The sequence below is a fragment of the Haliaeetus leucocephalus genome, unplaced genomic scaffold, assembly GCF_000737465.1.
Source record: "Haliaeetus leucocephalus isolate CR32 unplaced genomic scaffold, Haliaeetus_leucocephalus-4.0 Scaffold251, whole genome shotgun sequence".
Taxonomy (NCBI): domain Eukaryota; kingdom Metazoa; phylum Chordata; class Aves; order Accipitriformes; family Accipitridae; genus Haliaeetus; species Haliaeetus leucocephalus.
In genome coordinates this window covers 5,536,631-5,558,548 of record NW_010972687.1, presented here as the reverse complement: position 1 = coordinate 5,558,548, position 21,918 = coordinate 5,536,631, and positions in this window count along the sequence as shown.

Sequence of the window (21,918 nt, the reverse complement as noted above, 5' to 3'; positions counted from 1 at the left end):
CACGTGGACAAGAGGCACGCTGTGATCACAGCTGCTCTGAGGATTGCTCACTAGAAGAAGTGTAGGCATGACCGGTAAGAGTTGGCATTACTCTTCGCTGCAGCGAAAGTTTTTTTCTCCCTATGGGCTAGGTTTCCCTCCCCCTGTCTTCTCCCATTACCTATAGCTATGAAGATCTTTGGGCATCTGCAAACATTTAAAAATTTGATCTTAAGATATCAAAGGGAAGGGTTTCAAAACAACCTACAGGCCCAGCTGGCACTGAATCTTTAGACATCTGAATACCTCTAAAAATCTGGCCCTTGGGCACTTCTAACAGAAAGTTGGCTACTTTTTGGCATATATATATATACATACGTACATATATAGTTCTTATAGTAATAATCTGTAATGCTCACTCAAAAAAGGTAGCTTTCTGAATTAATGTAGCATATCTGGGCATTGTTCCAGTGAAAATGTTGGCTAGATGCTACTCTGGCTAACAATATGGAGAACGAACAGCTTCAGGCAGGTGGTACCAACTGGGTAGAGCTTCTTCTCAGCTGAGGAGATAATTTGTGCATGCTTTGATGGGGAAGGAAGGAGTAAAACCAGCAACCACTCCTAGATCATGGAAAGAAAATCCTAAACAAAGAGAAAAGATATCTGCTAATTAAACAAATTTTAGATTTAGTTCCATGTATGCATGATAGTGTTGTCCAAATTTTATGCCTCGCACTAGATTTCATTTCAATTGAAGTGGCACTAAGAAAATGTGTATAAAGAGAAACTAATTAATACAGCAACAACTGTGATCAAGTAACTTTTTTACCAAAGCTGGACTTAATCTACAATTTCTTAAGACTCTTAAACATATATATATATTTAAATTGCTTTTGAAATGCACCTCAATAAACAGAGGGGTCTGCCTTTGCAATCCCTTTCTCATTATTGGTTAGGCAGGCCTTGTTGCTGCTCTTGGGACTCTTTCCCTGGGCAAGAGGAGCTTGCAAGAATCCACAGTAGTAAAACAGATAAAGAAAAATAACGTGTCAGTGCCCAGCTTTTCAAGAAGTTCGTTTCTGTATACGTTAGAGAATAGGATGGCTTTAAACTACCTGTGTGTTGGGAATGCTCTGTCCTGGGTTGCACACTGAACTGAAATAGCACCCCCTTCTGTTGCATGCCGTATAGATGTATAGATGGAGGGGCCTCTGCACCCGTTCTTTAAATCTACAGATCCACTCTAAATGCATTGAATTGCTTGTTAATGTAGGCATAGGTAGTTACTTTCTCCTCCATTTGATATGCCAAGTAGCATACTAGTATCTGAACATACCATAATGTTTCATGTATTTATTCTCCTGTACACAAATGTGCAGAGATTAAATAGGAAACCAGTACAACTTAATGTGGAAACGTGTGTGTGTACATATATCATTACATATATACACACACATATATATCTAGAGTGATATTAAAGGCTGTAATCTACCCTAGTAGGCTAAATGAGATTAGCACCTTTCTGATACTGCAACCACCTGGCACAGGGCAGCCCGTGTCCAAATTCCTTTAAACTGCTGACTTCTAAACCTCAAAGTTTGCTCCTGAACTGGCAATTTGCAGGGTCAAAAGACCTTTCCCAGCTCCTGAGCTGCACCTGGAAGTTGTTTTGGACAGCAATAGGGGCCATTATGAAAACTTAGTACTAGAAATGACTGGATTTCAGTGTCTAGGAACATTCCCTGGCACTTTAATTTACTACTGCTCACGTTGCCAAAGAAACTGTTGAGTTGCTCAACTTAAGTGTAGTCACAGTCATGTGGGAAGCATGTGACTATGTGCTTAACACTATGCTGTATGGCATCTCCGAATAGGAGGCAATTCATCCTTTCAGTTAGTTAACAATCAACATTTCTGGTGCTAGAACACACTTCTCTTCTGTGTATATACGAATACACATTTAAAAAAGGAGGGGGAAGTCATTAAGAAATCCTTGCTGGCTGTGGTGCATGCCTTATTTTAGCTTGTTCAGCAGCAAATGGCATAAAAATTCTTCACTCCTGCATAAGCCTTCCCATTAGCAAATTAAGAGGAAGAAATGGGTAGGTAATGAAAAATGCTTGGTTGGAAATGTTCAGAAATGAAGTTCAGTAACACATGTAATAGCATTAGGTGGTCATAGGTTTATGGGACATATTGATTAGCTAATGGCAATAAAAAGAAAAGATCAGGATGTTGCAGACAGTCTGTGATATCTGAGCCAGAGATAGTGTGATCCATCACTGATTTGTGAGATCCTGAGAACGAGGACATGATACGCTAATAAATCCACAGGGAGAAAAAAAGCTCTCATGTGCTGACACTGATTTTACCACTCTTTCTTTGTGGAAATATATGCTGGAGAAAACGAAATGTTTTGCACAAGAAGACTAGCTGTGTGAACAAGGGGATAAGTCTCAGAAATGGTTCTGCATTGTAAATGTTAGAAAATCTGAAATAATATTTCCACTTGTCTAAAATTTAGAAACAAGAAACAGCAACTACTCGTGGGTGCCCTGGGCAGAGTGAAATACTTCATGTCATTCCACTTTATCCTATAGAAGACAGCTGTGCATTTGTGGCAGTGGAAGTTCCAGTTTCCTGGGCTAGTTTGTTACTTTTGATTACAAGATTCATTCTCCCCATTTATGTTTTATTTCTGTGAGACTTATCTGGCACAATATGCAGAATGTATATGGGACTTACGCTATATCATCGTGAAGGCATTCAGGGACTTGTCTTCAGAGGTTAATAGGCAATAAACTGAAACAGGGGTGGCTGACCTTCCTGACCTTGTGGGCTGCTCATCAGGACCTTCCTATGCTGGAGAGCTCTGAGATTCATCTGATGTCTTGGACTGATGAAGAAAAATGAGGCTTTAAGGGTAGTTCACAGGAGGGGGGTGCTAGCAGTTCCCTGAATAAGCCAGGAATGGCCTTTTCAGGATTTGCTGACTCATTTCCTCTACAGCTAGGGAACCCTATTGCCTGTTTGTAGCATGGCATCACTGCTAGCTGTGTCCGTAGGCCCCATACAGGAGTGTTACTGCTTGAGGGCAAAGTGAGAGCCAAATGATGACTGTAGTGTAAGAGAACGTCCTGATTTCATACCTGAAACACTAAGTGAAATTCCAGTGTTTTGCTTTATTTTTCCTGTTCAGAACTTTACACAGTAATATGTATTACACTCTGTAGAAAATTCAAAGTTAGCAGCTACTCTGAACTCTGATTTTTAAGGCTAAGCATACAGTAGGCAACTTTATCCACTGGCTTTGTTAAATAAAAACTTAAAATCAGCTCAGAGGCTGATTCTTACGGTGGATGCGAATGCAGGGAAATTCTTGATCTGTGGTCTTCTTTGACCTATAGAAAAGGTAGTGGCATTATTCATGATGTGAAAAAGCTACTACCCTATTTCTGCCTGCCAAAGTGCTTTTGCAATCATAGCCTAACAGAAGACAAGCAACCTTATTTAGCTAACCTGTGTGTAAAAGCTGCATAACTTGCAGTGGCCATTTCACAACTCCTCTGGAAATAATTCTTAAAGATACAGAAAAGTGATTTTAAATATGGTTTGTATAAGGAATCTTTATTGCCTCTTATATTTAATGTCTCTATCAGGAAACTAGACTATTTGTGTTTCTATGCTCTAGAAAACCAATCCTGTCTTCATTATCCAAGCCATCAGTCCACAGACAAAGGGGAGAAACAAGAAACAAATGACTACATTGACACCCAGATCTTTCCTATTTTATCTTGACAGGGTTTCATTTATACGATGGTGTATTTTTCCCTTGCAGCTATTGCCTCCTGTTACTCTTTATGGTAATTGAAACTGGGCCCAAAAGACCTTAGAGGCTTGTATCTTCTCCTCACATGAGTGACACTTCAGTGATAAACTTGAACTTAAAGTTACTGAGGCGTAACTGAGGGTTCATTTGATAGCTAGTGGTTTTCAGCAGCACTGCAGGGCTTCAGGGGCTCAGCGTGAGCGAGATTGTTAATGTCCTGTGAGGGAAAACAATAACACATTTCATTAATGCATTCATGTGTGAAGCATCCATTAGTGCACTGGAGGTATTAATGACGTTATGCTTTAAACTGACATGTGGGGCATGACAGGAATTGCAAGGTCTGATGAGAACAGATGACAAGATAAGCAAATATTTGAATGGCTTCATTTGCCTGCAGGTCAAACCGTGGTGCAGGGGAACTGAGAAAGCTAAAACCTGGGAGAGATTAGTGTTTTCCTAGCACGGACTGAACTGCAGGAAAGCTGAAGAAAGGTTGTTTACTAAGTAAATAGAGCAGTCAGTAAGGGCAATAAATATGTAAAAGGTACAAGCTTAATTATTACTGAGCCTCAGTCAGTAATTCTAATTTAATTTGAGTTAAATTGTTAAAGTCACAGCACAATTCAAGGTATAGATACGCAGACAAACATTTTGCTTGTATGAACACTCTTTTTAATTTTCAGTTGATTTCCCTCTTTCTGCCTGCTGTGAGGGTTTAAAATATATAGCCAAATAAGCTGCTGACTAAATCAACCAGATTATTGCACTTTGTGCCCGAACTGAGTTTTGCCATGGCATTTTAATGAACTACTTTGTCTGCAGGTCAGCAAAAAGGTGTTAGAGTTGACAAGATTATTTTTCTTCTCTGACTGTCATATGCGTTGTTTATTTTGTCAGGTTTGAACTAGCCATAAATTAGCAGATAAAGGCCTGTTTGCCTGTTTTGGACTACTGTTGGATTGCTACAGGAGGCTCACAGTGCAAAGGATTTGACAGCTGCAACTCAACCATTAGATGACAGTAGTGCACATCTCAATGCCATCCAGCATAATTTAACGTGAATGATCTGACATGCTTGGCAGCTCCTTGAAGAAGGGGGAGGAAAAGGCCACTCTTTTGCTTGCTCTGATTCAGAATGATTTCATACAACCAGACTTTTCCTTTTCAGAAGCAGTGACACTCACTAGCTGGATAATGCGATGAGATTGTGCATTATGAATATTGTGTTAGTGCTGCTGTGCAAAACCAAAGCCAACAACTTTTGCATTGTCAGTCCTTTAGGATTCATGAATAAAAACCTGCACATTTCACTTAAATATCTGCAACCCACGTTCATCAAATACATGAACACTTCTCCACAACACATTATCCTCTGTTTTTCATCTTTTAGTCCAATGTGGTGATTTCCTGTCCAGGCCTTTGTCCTTGTACATTAATCAGTCTTGTAATAATTAAAAAATTAAGCAAATGTCTCTGACACTTTTTCACACTGAAATTCTGGGAAGGTTGCTCAGCAGTTTCCATTAGAACTGTTGTCACAAATGTTCCTTATTTGAGCTGAAATTTTTCATCCTTAGACTTTCCCTGAGGATACATTTTTGGGAGAGAAGTTGAAACCCAATCCCTTCAATCATCTGGAGTCATCAGGAGGTGGGAAAACATACTTTTTGACTGTGTAGGTGCCAGCATGTAAAGATCTTTCTAACGGCCCTGTGTGTTTTCCTTTTTAGTAATCTGCAGAGTTATATGTACACCTTGCTTGTTTTTATGCTTATCTTCATAGCAGGCTGTCTATAAGAGAGCATGCTGAAGGACCTCACGTTAACGGTCTCCCATGGTTCTACTCAAATTTGCACCTGTTTTTGTTTCTTGGCCATTCATCCTTCAAATTAACTTATGTTATGTCTTCTCCTCAAAATGCAGACTTCTTAGACCAGAAGGAATGGGAAATGGCTGACTGGTATAGTACATTGGGAAGGGAGTCAGGGTTGAGCTGCAGGGAGCTGATACTAGTCTATTCTTACTTCGGTAGTCCTGTAATAGGAAGGGTGAGAGGCAGCTGTGTGAGAATGATCATGCAGATTGATCCCGGCTAAACTGTTTTTCGGTGTTCTCCTAAGTGATGCATCAGTTTGGGCTTTGAATTCTGTCTGCTCTTACTCCTTCTGTTTTCAATTTCTCCTCTAAACATCAACATTTTTCTTTTTAAGATAAGCACTACTGATTAGAAATTGCCCATTAAAAAAAAAAAAAAAGCCTTCTAGGCCTACTGAGAATATTTGCTTAATGTATTCATATCTCCTTTTTAGTGTCCTCTGCATGTCATGGCCTAAGCCCACCACACAGTTTATTTTTATATGATTTCCAGTGTGCTCTAGAAATGGAAATTATTTTGATAAACAGTTGAACTTTTGAATGCTTATTTGAACTGAGCCTCCAAGCCTTTAGGGACTTCCCTGTTACTAATGCTGAACTAGTGTCTCTGATGTTGATGATGATGAGGGGTGGTGTATGATGTTGATGCTGAACGTTAAATAGTGAAGACAAGAACCTAAGATAAAAGGAGGCCTTTGAGCACAAATTACCCTATGGCAACAAAGTGACACTATCATATTTTTTATAGAAAATTTGACCTTTTTGATGAGGACATGTCTAGAAGTAAATGACAAAATGCCAGGTCTGCCCTTTGCCTTTCATCTCAGAAGTGACTGACCAATATTTCTTCCCATAGCATGACTTATCTAACAGAAGATAAAGAGGGGACAGCTGAAGAATCTGAGGTGCCATAAGCCTATATGGAAAGTAAGTCTAACAAGTTGGAGTTATTACAGGCATGCAGACTGTGCTCTACACTTTATGCAAAGAGGGACCTGACTTACAGAATACAAATCCAAGTGTTTTTTCTGCATAAGTGCAATAAGACTGATGCACAGAATTTTTTAAAGGGTGTCTAATGTCAGATCAAGGAGATCAACATCAGGGATATATGCTTGTGCTTCAAGACAATAATGACATAAAATTTATCCTTTTTATGAGGTGGTATCCATGTTGCATTCCATGGTTTTGGTCTCTTACTGTGCTAGTGTTCTCTCTCCTTAAAATACTCCTTCAGACATGAAATCTGATTTGGAAAAAAGCTCTACAGGGGCAAAAGTGGTTACGGTAGAGTAAGAAGTTTGAGTTTTGGCACTCTACTTGTGAGAAATGGGTTAACAGTGTGAGTTCCCTGCTTAATAATTTCCCATCCCCCCCCCCCCCCCCGTAGTTATCATACACATTCAGGAAGGCCCCTTTTTAAACTGTTACGAATATGTGACATATAGAGATTCAAACTTAAATCTTCCCAGAATGGGTCTCTCTTTTTTTTTTTTTTAATTGGGAAAAGCTTTGGTTTCTCAGAGTAAGAGGCTTGTGTCACACTGGATATTTGGAACTGAAGTTGTTAAACATGAGCAACCATTCAGCTGGGTCCCCCAGGTCACTTGCTCTTCTTGGTAGAGCCCTTTAAACCAACTGTTAAGAAGCATAAGGATATATTCTCCTTTCCACCTTAGGTTTATTACAAGCTGATAATTTCTAACTTAAACCAAAGGCCTGGTAAATGCTTTCTTTGGCTTTTTTTTTTTGTTATTTGTTTTTTAAATAAAAGCTTTTACCTGAAAAAGCAAGCCAGATTGACAACAGTGTTTCTCTTTGCAAAGACAGCCCTCAAAGCCTGTGTCATTAGGCTTGTAGAGTAATTGTGTCACATTACTTCAATAACTTTCACCTCTTGCTTGCTTCCAAGACTTCCTCAGAGTCTTACTTAACATTTCTACTCCACAGCAAGCATCTTTCTGCCCCACTAGTTCAGGGGCTGAGGTTCATGTAGGAGGAATTCAGGACAGGGGAGGCTCTTCAAGGGATTTTATTGAGAAGAAGTGGATGCCAGACAATTGTGAATGCCCTGCCTGGCTGATAGATAGTGACGGTGAGAATGTCCTTGTTCTTCCTACGGTGATTTTACTGAATGACAAATTCATTCTCCCATCCCACAATAGGGTTCTTGGTAGAGCCTCTGTAAGGAAGTGTGAGATACACTGCAAATCTAAGTATTGTTTGTTTGTGTTTAAATTGGGTTGTGGGGTTTTGTTTTGGGTTTGTTTTTTTGGCGGGGATTGGTGGTTTTTTTTGATGAAAAGTAGGATTTAGGAATATTTAGTTTCCTTCTCAGTGGACTACAGTGACTTTCAAGCACCTTGTGAAATTGGGACTATGTGGTGTGAAACTTCATTTGGGAAACTGGTCACAGGGAGACTGCAAATGAACTGTAACTCCAAATGTGTGGCTCTTCCACATAGCAGTTTTTATGGCCTTTTCGTTCATTGTTCATATTTTGAGTGTCATTTTTATTAGAACAGGCAAGTTTGTGTTGTCTTCTGTGACTGTTAGAGTTCATAAGCTGCTGCAGGCATCTTCTCACAGAACTTTTGGAAACTGCTAAAGGAATACTGGAAGGAATCTAGCTGAGTAGCAGGCAATCTGCAGTGTAAATTTCTTCCACACAGCTGAGCACTAAGATTCATGCTGTTTTAATATCTGATACAAACTTTTATATAAACAACTGCTGATTTGCAGTTTGTAACTGGAATGAGTTTGTCACCATTTGGCTACTTTGTATTTCACTGATTATCATCCACAAATGATGGTCTGTCTTTACTGACAAAAAGATTCAAGCAAAGCGATCTTTCCTACTGCTGTAATGTCACATTCTGATCAATGGGCATACTTTGAAAGTGTTATAATAAATGAAAACTGAACTAACATTAAATGTTGGTTTGGGGTTTTTTTTGCTACTGATAGTCCACATATAGTACTAGGCCTTTAAGTTATTTTATACATTTCTACCTATGTAAGTACATAAGAAAATAATAAAATGCTTACCACTATACAAGACTGACGTGAGCTGTCTATATCCTAAAAGAAGTAGGACAAGAGATGAATTCAGAGAAGGGAGGATTTGTTGACACTCATGTTGAAGTAACCCATGGCGTGCTCTTAAAATAAAATAAAATCAAATCAGCTTGATTCTTCTTGGTACAGTGAAATGTTTGAGAAGTTTGAATGGTAGAAATGGTATCTACAGGAGCTGGGACTACAAAGACTTTTTAAGCACTACAAGCAGCTTGTCTCTGTGAGGTCACTATTTCAATGACTTCATTAGGAAATGCATGAATGATGTATGATGATCATACATGGCTTTAGGACCTTGCTCTGCCACATATTTTGGAAAATAAGCACAAGAGAAAAGAGAATGGGGTGGTTAAGGAGCCTGGTTGTTTTTGTTTGGGCCAGTTTAGTGAGACAAAGTGTCTGAAATTTAGTTTCAAGAAGAGTATGACGATACAGAGTTTAAAGCTGGTGAAAAGAGGAATATCTGAGGAAGAAGGCAAGCAGGTCAGATGAGCAAGCAAGCAAATAATTCTTTAGTGGACAGTATTTAAGAGTTTGCAGTTTTAAAAATTGCTGGATTTTCCTGTTGTATTATGTACTCTGCCTTTCACACAACTTGTCTGGCAATAAAATGGCAGTGTTTCTGAATATTTTTCTCAAATACATTCTAGAAAAACTAGCAGTTTTGAAGTCTCTGGAATTATATAATTGCTGTGCTTACCCCGCTGTGCCATAGTATATTTTTACTCACAAACATAATAATAAATCAGTAATTCGTGGCATATTTCATTTAGACGCTAATTGCAGTTCTAGCTCATTATTGATATTAATGATCCAGCAACTCTAACTGTTAAAGGATGAACAATGCTGAAATCATGGTCCATAAGCTTGCTACTCTTTTAATAGATTCGAATGAGAATTAGAATATGTATGCAGATTGAGGGCTAAAAGGAATGGGAGTCTTTCAGCCCTGTTGATTCAGTTCATTTTACTGGAAATCAACATAATGTTAATTTGGACGGGTGTTTCGACTAGTAGTTGAGCAGTACCCTGGGCTTGGGCACTAGGTGTCAGTCTCGGAGCTGATAGAGAGGAGAGAGCTTTGAAAAGCTCCTGTGTGGTTGAACTTCAGAACATTCTATTTTTCTTGGGTATCAGCAAACTGCACTGATTCTTAATGCATGCACACATGTGAGATAAGAAAAGAATAATGTGTCTGAAGAGGATCAGTGCTTCTTTCCCAAAGAGTTTCCTCCTTACAAATTGGTAACTATTCCATGAAGGAGAAAGTAGGACCATGACATTAATTCAGGAATGTTGCAAAATTACTGTGGTGTGCTTCTGCACTTTTGATCCCCTGGATCGGGCTGAGGAGGAAGGGTGGGGCATGGATTTCTGGACAGCTTGTATCTTTGTACAACTACTGGTGACATATCTGAACGGACTTGATATTTTATTTTTTTTTTTTAAATTTTATATACCTTCATCTGTCAAATGCTTAAGAAAATACTGCTTCTGACAAAGTGAAAGAAACCTGCAGGGTATCATCAAAAGGGCAACATCTAGCACGACTCTTTGGAAAGAATGTGACTTTATTTACCTTTACCTGAGATGCCACCTGACATCCTTGGTCAAATGCAAGTATATTGATGGGTAGCTCCAATAGATGTAGGTTCATATTACAAAATATGGGTCAGGATTCCAATTTGAAGTTGGTCCATATTTAAAAGTGGTAACTCAAAGAAGCTCAGCTGAAGTAATCTTTTATTTTCAAAAAGGAAATGTCCTTTTTGTTAGGTCTGGCAATGATTATGCCTGTCATCTGGCTGATGAGTATTTTTGAACATTTTTCACATTGTTGTGATCCATAGGTGTAATTCAGACACACACTTAAGTTTGATTTATTCACTGACAAAATTCATACATGACTAAATTCTATATGATGGTTGAAAATCTACAGAAAGGCTATTATTCTCTACTAAATCTTGTAGGCTATTATAAATTCATAAAGAATTCTATTACATATCAATAGAGACTTTATTTCATCCTTGTTAAATCTATATAGAATTTTTATTGTTCCTGAGTCAAATATAAACCTCCCTGTATGACAGAAAAGCATGCAAAATTTGAGTACGTGCTGATATCCACAGTAAGCCTGAAGTACATTCTTTGCAATCCCCAGCATTTGAACTGTAAACAACACTGATGTAGCTTAATGCATTTTAGTGTCTAGCTGTGCAACTAAGTTGTTATTTACATAGTGCTACTAGTGTTCTGACCCAATTCCAAACAGAGAGAGAGTTGGTTGGTCATCATGACTGATCCATAATTCTTGGCTGCAAGTTTTTGGGTGTAGAGAAGGAACTGTACAATGAAGTTTGTGAAAAACTTTTAAATGGTTTTAAAATACATATCGCTAAAGGAAGGCTCTTTGACCACTGCTTAGGAACCCAGGGCAATCTTCTGCAGGTCTTCTGGTAACTTGAAGCACACAATATCCTCTATAACTTCTCTTGACTTTAGAGGGGAAATACAGAGAATGTTTATCAGTTCTGGAACTCTTGCCTCATAGATGAAAACCTTGCTCTCTTACTTCACGCTAGAGAAACACTCCCTATCAATACTGTTTAAATATATTTTAAAAATGTTTTCCCATGCTTAAGTACTGTATGTGTGTACTGTTTTTAAAATTAACTTTGATATTTGCATAAGTAGAGCTTAGTTTATGGGGATAAATTCCTCTTGTTGTGAAGACCTGACTGACAGTTGTTACACTGCTCCTGAAACAGTTGCAAATAAGTATACTGTACAGCTTTACATATTAGGTCAAATCTGCTAGTATAATAATACAGTTGGAAAAAAAGATGGAAGATCAGTTAGATGTTTTAAAATCTCATCCTTCCTCTGCATCTCCTATATCTCGATACTCAAATGTCATGTTACATGGACAGAATAACAATGATTTAGCAGCCTGTCATTTCTCAATCTGGTAACTTCCCTAAGACCTCTGCTTCTTTGTTCCAGCACTTGAATTCTGTTAGGTGAGTTTATTTCTTCAAAACAGTAATAAAGTCAGCTTAGAAGACAGCCACCATCCTGAAGATGCTTTAAGTACACACAGTTTTTGAGAACATGGGTCACTGTTGCACATATGTTTTCCTGCTGAAGTTGCAGTGTCTTGGGAAGAAGCACTTTAAAAGCAAATTTGATTTAAAAATCATTGAAATTTCAGCAAACTTTCTACTATTAGTATGTGTATCCTGTTATAAACCACATTTCTTTCTTGTCAGTGTGCACTGCATATTGTTTTCTCAACTTAAGCATTAATTGGAGGGGAAAAAGTGCAAAACCTTAGTATTTCATATTAGAATTTTTCTTGTGAAACTTCAGCCATAAAGTCTATTTTATGAGTAAGATTTTGTAGGTTTAAATGGGCTTGAACTGGTAACAGTATGAATTTTTATTACATGAGACTTTTTCTTCAGCACCATTGTTGTAGCCTGGTAAACATGCTATGAAATTTGATAAGCATCTTGAGTATCTCAAGTTTGGTGATGTCCTGGACAGAAGCAGAATATATGATTTCATTCAGATAGTGACAGTGGACCTTCCTGAGAATGGCTGATGCCAGAAACTCTTCAGAAGTCTTCTGAATGGAGTAAAAAGGGAGATTTTAGACTTTTTTCAGGTTATCATCTTCATTCTGGTTAGTGTTCACACTGAAGTACATGCAACACTAAACTTTGACTCTGGAAACCTGGGGATATTTACAATGTAGGGAAACACAACTCCTTTGACATGTCTGATACTAAAGGTTGACTCGTCTCTTTCCTGATGATCATGCACAGTGTCGCAGTAAAATCAAAGGTAAGAAACAACTTTGCATTGGAAGGGAGATCTGGAACTGAGGGCATTTATCTAATGTCATTAGTAAGCCTTGGATTCAGTTTTGTACTCTACCATTGACTTTCTGTCAATTTTATGTAAGCTCTTTTTAACTAGTTTCTTAGTAATATTTATATATGTAATTCCTTTGAAAATACAGGCCCTCTGCCTTTCTTCCCTTCACTACTCCATCTGAGGAGTGTATCTACAGTGTCAACGTACATGAGAAGGTAGGTGTGAGGATGAAGATACAGAGGTCTTGAAGATCATTGGCCACTTCTCTAATGGGTGTCATGTAATTACTCCTCAGATGAGGAACAAGATAGACAGCAGCTGATGTGCTGTGTTTTGAGGATTCAGTGGAATATGTTATTTCTAGTACTGTTGGAATGTACCATTTGTGAAACCCTTTTTGCCTGTCTCTAAAAATGTGCTCCTAAACTGCTTTAGGAAAAACTACTGGCATTCGAACCATCTTTGCATGTATCCAGCAAGTGAGCTTTAATGCTTGAACCTATCACTCATTCCATATATCAGCACAAAGGACTGCTCCTTCAGCAGCTGCTTAGTCCAGTTCTTTTGCATTATTGCCCACCTAATATGCTCATTCCAAACAAAAAACCATGAAAAATTGTACCTGGTAAGTTTGGAAATGTTTTGGCAATATCTGGGATGACTCATTGTTTGTTAAGTACCTCACAAAAATACAGAGGATTACTGCCCTTCAGAGATTCCAGTAAGTACCAGTTTGTAAATTTGGCAAACATATGAAGGTGTTTATATGAACATGGGAAGATTTAAGCTGATTTTCTGAGAAACACAAAGCTCTGTTCTTTAAAAAAAAAAAAAAAAAAATCCATTCAGAAAAAAAGGTAATGGTGACAGTGGAACTGGTATCTTTCCTGGGGGGAGGGTGTGGGAGGCTCAGATTTCTGCCCAAAAGCTATGGAGAGCCTCAGGAATCATTATTTTCCACAGTACTAAGAAAAATGTGTGAAAACGCTCAGTGGACTTCAAATAATAGAGGAGATTTCTGAACTAGTCTTAGGAGAAAGAAGGAAATGCACTTGTCTGATATTCAAGACAAGTAAGCTGTGACTACGCACTGTCACCAGGGTGAAAAAAATTATATTGCCCTAGGAGTAGATTTTTGGCTTGCTGAAGCTGTCCTGCCCAATTTGCAACAACTTTAACTGTGCAAAAAGAACCTACCTTGTATTTGGAGTGGTGGCTGAGAACATAGGGCCTTTTTTAATGTGCCTGAGTTTGAGACTTACCTTTCCGATTTAAAAAAGGCAACACTTCCGTTTTCTGCATTCACTGAACCACCTATATTCATCAGCAAATAAGAAGGGTAAAGACATAGGTGACAGTGACTAAGCAGTGGTTAATTTTTCTATCTGTTTGTTCTTTTTCTCCCATTACATGAGAAGCAGGGGTTTTGTTTTTTTTTTTTTATTGTTTTTTAAATAGAAAATTTAATATAGAAGTCTACCTGGAATGATAGCTTAGGAACAGAGCTTTTATTCTGAGGAGAGACACAAGAGAGAAGAACTGTAGGCATATATGAGAGAAGAAATTGCTTAACTGGCATCGACAGATGAGCAGCCGTAGGAAAACAATAGGCAAATATGAGAAAGATGTAATTATATAACTGGTATCAGCAGATGAGCAGACATCAAGACTGAGGGGGACTGAAGGAAGTATAGAAGGACACAAACTGCATGAGGTAGGACATTTACAGAATTGTGGAATGTATTATCTTAATGATAATAGAAGAAACTTAACTGAGGTACTTCTTTTTTCATTCCACCACAATGGAAGGAGGACTGGTGAAGAGGTTTTTAAAATCATAGCTGAGAGGTGACAAGATTGGCCATTTGTCACAACCCAAGCTGGACAGACCAGGGAGGAGTCGTGGTGAGTTTGGAATTCCCGTGGGCTAAATTAAGGTGAAGAGACACCAAAAGATCAGTTGAATATTTTATTTATGGCAGAAGCAACCTGAACTTGGAAAGTGTAAGAGTAGGTGGTGGGATTTCTCACAACAGCAATTGCCACAAAACTACATCAGTAAACTGTGTAACATGTGGTAACCACTTATGTATTGATTTAGGGAAGACAATAAGGAGCTCCCTCCCGTTGAGTCATGAGGTTCAGAGCAAAACCCCTTGCTTTCTGGACTCCTTCTCAGAGAGGAACCCAGGGGTGGCTGGATCCAATCCTAGTCCCAGACTTGGTCAATGGTTTTATGTCTTAAAGGGATGAGGTGTAGGGATTATGGAAAAAAAGGGAGAGAAAAGAGAAAGATTTCACCAGTCCTGGGTCCAGCATTGGTCCACCAGCCTAAGGATCCAGTTCCGGAGGGCAGGTGCACATAGGGCTTCAGTCTGTGTCCTTTTATCATGTCCTCGCCCCTCCTTTGGGTGGGCACTTGAACTCATTAGGCTAATTAGGTGTCATGCGTGGTTTGTGAGCCTTCGGGAAATGGGTCCATGGGCTTGGAGGTCGTTTGGGGGAGTAACCTCCCCTTCCTTGCAGACACGACCTTTGTTTGATCTTTGGCAATTCATGGTGAGCTGCCCTACTCAGCGGGTCAGAACAGGGAGCTTTGTACCCTCTGGCACAACCTCCCTGTTGTGTTGCTGATGTCCTGTGCTGATCTGTGCTGATCAGCTTCTCAGCTGTGGTTCCTTGTTATGCTGTTTTTTTTATTAGGCAAACCTCCCCCTGCCACAACGTTTGAGACATTAACTCTTTCAGTCTCTGTTTTAGGGTGCTTTTGAGGATTCCTGAGAAGGCGAACACACACACACACACACTATAAGGGGGAAAAGCAAGCATTTATTAACTACCGATGTGTGTTATGCTAAGGGTATCTTGTAAAGCAAATTAACATACCGACCCGAGGACTGTGAGGAAGATGGACCATCCATACATTCTTGTGCTGTCTAGTGCCGCGAGCTCAGCCCAGCAATCGGTAGGTGCCAGCTTTACATGGGCGTCCCCACGGAGGCAACAGTGGCCTCGCCATACACCAGCCCAATGCTCTTCAGAAAAATCCCGGTATTTATACATTTGCAGAGTAATGGGTTTCAGCACACATGGCCAGTGGGTGCCAAAGCACGCCTCGATTGTAACATAGGGAGCCTATGATGCATGCGCTTGCTGGCCAGGCACGCTGCATGAGCCATAGCCACCCTGTCTGTTGGTTTGTGGGCTTTGTATATGCGGCATATTGTCATCATCCAGCAGTCACACGCCAATCATGCACAGAGCTGTGCTGTGCAACAGCCTGCTGCCCGTCCTCCCCCAGTATTGCTCAGCTCTTTTATCTCTGTGGTCAGCATTCCAAGCAACAGGCAACAAACCATCCATTTTCTGTGCTGACTGTGTTTTCCTTGGCTATCTACCTCTCCCCCAGTGTACATCCACAGACCAAAATCCCATCTTTTAACCCATCCGTATACAGTCTCTCACACCTTTGTTACAGTTGTACAGCAAAAAGAAAACGAAGTGAAGGAATCCGAGAGGACCACCAGGTTTTGACCGCTGTATAATTAGTGTAGGTGAAAATGTTGCCATCTGTTGCCATGTGTTTAAATGTGCATCGCTCCCCATAGTGACACTTGACCTAATAATTGTGAGTTAATGTCTCATTTCTGTGTTCTAACAAAAATGCTAGCCCTGTCCAGTTCCTGTGTTTGTCTATCATGCTTAAGTACTCATATAGCTAGGCAGGTCTGTATCAACATTGACACCTAAAAGTTCACCTAGCTAACTAAAACCAGAATTAGTATTGCTTTTAAAATAAAATGTTATTTGAACTGAGTTTTAATTATTCCCCCACACCTTCTTTAGAGGCCTCTTATTAGATTGCCCACTAGGCTCATGCTAATTGATGTCTGAGTGTTATCCTAATTACTAAATGATCAGTCAGTACACATCAATTCTTTTCATTTGTGAGCCATAGGAAGGGATGCACCAGCCAGATACTTGAGTTAGTAAGAAATATGAACCTTGCCTGAAAAGGCCTGAAAAGACCCTTCTCCCTCAGGCTGTACTGGACCGCAGCTGAACTTGGCAGGTTGGGAGAGAGGGGCGAGCAGGAACACGGCTGCAGGGACCAGGAGAAAGGCACAGTGTGGAAGCAAGAGAACCAAGACAGATCCCATGTGGATTAGTCTGATTAGAGCTTGGCAAGCTGGTGTGAACCACTGCAGTAACACAATTACTGGGCTACCTTCACATGCCTCTCTGTTACACTGTATAGATGTATTCTGAGAATGCAAGGGAAGGTATGGTGAGGAATTTTTCACTGACAATCTCCTGATAAGGTAAGGTTTTTTGCCCCCCTTTCAAGAAATGAACTTGATAATTGCCTTCTGCTATTCAAAAGGCATCTGAATATCCGTACTTTTTGGGGAAAACATGCCTACACAAATAATTTCTTAAATGGTAAGATATTATTAAGCTTTGAAACCTGTAAGATTCTGAAGAGATTTTTTTTTAAACTAGTAGCTTTTATAAATGGTTTTGTGTACTGAGACTTTTGAAATCTCACCGAAAACAGCAATGACTTAATTCTGCTTGCAATGAAACTGATGAATCCTCTGCATGAAAGGTGAGAGGTTGATAAAAGTTGCTGAGCCCCGATAAAAGTTTAATTTCCTATTTACTTCAATCTGGGAACACCTTCTGTGGTGGGGAACCATTTATAGTGGAAATATTGTGACATGGGTACAAGAACTGGATGAAGGGAGCCTTTTCAGCTTCAGTGAACAGCCACTAAGATGGGGGCAGATCCATATAACAGTAGCACCTTATACCCTTTGTGAAAAATGTGGCTACTTTGTTTCTGTAGCGTGAACTCTGGTAGAAATGACTTAGTGAAGGAAGCAATTAATCTCCCTTAAGAGAAGGACCTAGACCTATTCTCATCTGTCTCTATTTTGCAAGGTCTCAAGAGGTCTCTGGCCACCTGGAACTCTACAAATGAATTGAGCATGGGTTTGGATTTGAACCTAGGTGAGGGCTGAAAGATCTCAGATGGCAAAAGCTCAAAATAGAGATAGGTAGAGACAGGCAGAGCCCAATGCAGCCATGCAACTGACAACGTCCCTTCTCTGCCAGATAAAAGACATTTATTTGTAGGACTAATACACGCAGAGAGTAATATTGATCCCTTTCTGTCCTGCCCTGTTCACATGAGCTCTGTAGGCTCTCTGTAGAAACAGTGTAGAACAGCTTTTTTGATATAAAGACAATGGAAAGTAATTTACAGGAATTCTTTATTCCAGATGGCTGCCTTTAAATGATAATTATTTATCTGCTAATTATTGAGAGAATAAATACATACTCAACTGCTTATGATACTGTTATGGTTCTTGGTTTTAAACCATTATGGTCCTATTATTAGCTCTAAGGGTTTCTTACATTTTACAGAAACTAATACATCAGGGGAATAGATGGGATGAATGCTGCTGCAAAGACTTCATAGATCTTCTGTAAAAGGGTCCATTTCACATTCAGTGGCAAACTGCTATAGAACATTGAACTTTTGAATCCAGATGGTGTTCGTGGTGCTTCATTTTGTGTTTATGGACTCCTCCTGGTGGAGGTTTATTCTATTTTATAACTGTAATGAGTGGTGCTATAACAAGGCATGGAGTGACCAAATATGAGAAATGGATGTAGGGACAAACTATCCTGGTAAAATGTTAGCAGTTTCCAAATCTAGATATATTTTTTTTTTCCCTGAATGTGGGAGAAAAGAAGAGGAAAAAGATAGAGCTTTAAGACTTGCATTTATCTTGTTTTTCTGTTTAAGTTAGAGTTCTTGAAGAGTTCAGGTGTAATCACAGCCTTCTGTTGCAACAGGAAGCACCATCTGCTGAGGCATTCTGTAAGCAATATAACGTCTCTCCAGAGACAGTTTAGCATTCAATTCACAGAGAAGGATGGCAGGGACTTGTAAACAAAAGAAGACAACTGAAGCAGTGAAGAATGGGCTGTGCTCTAAAGATTCAATATGTTTCTTTATAGCTGAAAAATCCTGTAATGCTATAAAAGCCTGGCAGAGCTCTCTGATGTATTAATTGTGGCTTTTTTTCACTCAACCTTGTTATTTGAAAGCCAAAAAGTAATGCCAAAACATTGCTTGCCTTTTTTTTTTTTTCCACTGAAACCTTCAAGTTTGTATGAGTCTGGCCCAAATTATGTAGCAAATAACAATTGTTTAGGGAAAGAGAGAGAAAGCTTTTAATTGCAGCTCAAAGTAATTAAATAGGCAGGGTGTGCTTATGAAAGAATAGGTATTGGCTGTCAATGCATATCCAGTTATGAAGGCATTTGGAATGAACAATAGCTTTGCTAGATGACCAATGGCTAGTATAAACACATTTTATCTTTATATTTTCTCATGAAATATTTTAGAGCAGACCAGGATTGTGGTTGTGATAGTGGGGAGACGAGATTGAATGGAGACTATTTCCTGTTTTGAATTACATCAAAGTATCAGAATTATAAAAGACAGATCTTTAGAGTATCTTTAAGTCCTTATTGGTCTTATATTGAAATAGTACGAATGCCAAAGATAAGGTTCTACAAGTTTAGGGCATGACATTAGAGAATTTATAGGTTCTCCTGGACAAAGCAGAAGGACTAGGTCTTCAGTGAGTCTAGGATCTATTCTATGAAACATTTTAAAATAACAAAACCTTGCTTAATCACTGCCTCATGTAAAGGAGATCTCAAGCATTCAGGAAATTTGAGCATCTTCCACTACATGACAGGTCCCCTTAATCTTATCCATCAGGAGAATAAAGTTGAGATTATTGTCTGTCTGGTAATACAAGTATATGTGAACTGGATGTTTTTCATGTGCTTTTCTACCTTAAACTTTCAGAATACGTTGGATTTGTGTGATGAGAGCTGGAGGGTGGGGAAAGAGGAATAAAAGGAGTATCTTTGTTAATTGATTTCCATTTCATGATAGTTATGTTGTATCAGGTGAGGCAACATCTTCATAGTTCTGGTGCAAAGTACTGGACATTAAGGAGTCCAATATTTGCTTTCTTGAGTTTGAAGCTAGTGTTGAGGCTGATTTGTCACTGAGGTAATTGAGAGTCTAATCAGGACAAGTTATATGTGATACAGGTGGCTTTCAACTAAATTGAACACTTTAATTATGACATAAAATACATGGTTGTTGTCACGAACACTTTAAAAATCTCAGCCTTATTTTCAAATGGTGCAATTTACTATGAGTGCCTGAAGGTCCAAGAGGGTTATATGTTGGCCCTCTACTCATGGATGAAATTCTCTTATTAAGGGTTTATATTTTGTCAAACCTAAAAGAGAAGAGGTACCTTAGTTTTGGCCACTGTGCTATTATTCAGAACATGTCATTGTTTCTATTGTATTAGCTATAGAGTCCTCTGGGCTGCAAAAAGTCTTACCCAGTGCAAAGGAGACCATGTGTCCTCACTTACGAAATGATAACAGTAGTGACTGTTACTGAAAGGTGTTTGAGGGGGAAACGATGAGGAGGAAATAATAAGTTCTAACGATTCACAGAAATCAGAACCCTGTGTAGGGGACACAGAAAAATTATAGATTGAAAAGCATGATATGATGGACACAATTACCTGCTTCAAATAAGTCTTCTAAAAAAATGAGAAGAAAGCAGTGCATTCAAATCTGCTTCCCAGTTCCTCAGATACACTGTGTTCGTTCAATGATTAGTAGGTTTCCATTCATGACTGAGGTCAGTATTGATAGATCATCTTCTCAGAAAAATATGCTTTGCTGTGTAAAGAGCAGTAAACAATCCTGTGGAAACTGGAGAACCACATGTGGACAGTCGAGCTTCTTGAGTCCGAATCATAGAAGAATGGGATCAATGAAATCAAAGTGTTAGAGGAATTAAGACATGGTGGTCCTCCTCTGATTTAATAATCCTTTCCAGGAGAACTTCAGAAATTTTCTTCTGTCTTGGTGGAGGGGAATAGATCTCTGTTTAAATCCATGTGTTTTTTTCCCCTGATGTTGTCTTTGGTATATCAGTGTTTTTTGTAAGCCCTGGGAGCTATAACTGGAAAAACTATAAAACAATATAGTGGTTTCATATTTATAAATGAGCAATTACTGCAAGACTTCCCCTATAAACTAACAGTTTCTGGAGAGCCGTTTAGCACTACCTGTAATACCTACTGTCAGGCTTATTTGCTTCCTCTAAGAACGGACAACTAATTTGTGAAAGAGGCAGTAATCTTTTGTCCAGATTTATTCTGAAGTGTATTTCTCCCCTCTAAAAAGGACTTCATGATGGATAATAGCAAATAAAGATAATGAGATCTTTGCCTAGCTTTCCTAGACTTGCTGTAGGCTGACTTGCAAAAAAGAAAAAAAAAAAAAATCTTTGAATAATTGTAGAAAGGCTTATTTTGTAAGTCTGAGTCTCAGACTTCTAAAACTCTGCCAGGAGTTGTTTAGCATTGCTTGGGATCAGTTCCCCTGTCATAAGTTATCCCTGTTAACTACTTGCAGTATGCTGGAGTACTACCATGATGTGCAGTAAACTGGTTAAGACTAAAATGCCTTTAGGGACTTGCATATTGCATCCTCTTAATCCCCTTCTTACTTGGTTTAGAGATCATCCATGCAGAGACCTGCTTGTTCTCCACCTAGAAATTGTCCTGTTGATGGGTTTAGGAATTATACTGATTTAGGCTTTTTAGGCTTGAGATCTGTAATGTTCATTCTACCCTGCTCTCATTAACCCAGCAATGTGTCTGGCCTGCCATCTGGAATGACATCCTGGCACATCTTAAGTAAGAAGAATTTGCCCTCTGTTGGATTTTCCACTCTAGGTCTGTATAATCAAGGAGCCTGCCGATTGCTGGTAAAATGTCCTTTCCCTCTAGTTGCATGGCTCTTGTTTTCATAACTTTGAATCTTTTTCCTGTTGAGGAACGACTTTGATATGAAAAGGACACTTTGAACAGTCTAACCCAATATTACCCAAAAGTGTCACCCACTATTGTTTCAAATAACACCTTGGATTGCTATTGCTTAAGGAGATTTGAGACCGATACTATTTTTTTCCTCAGCTTGTCTACTATGTGTACATTGTTTTAGTAGGAATCTCTGCAGCCTGAGGCATTTTTTCTGTCATGAAGTTATTTAAGTGAAGGGAATTTACAGTTAATATTTCCATTTACATCCTTCGTCTGGAAGAAAGAAGAAGAATTAGTTTTTGCCTTTAAATTAAAAGCTTTAAAATA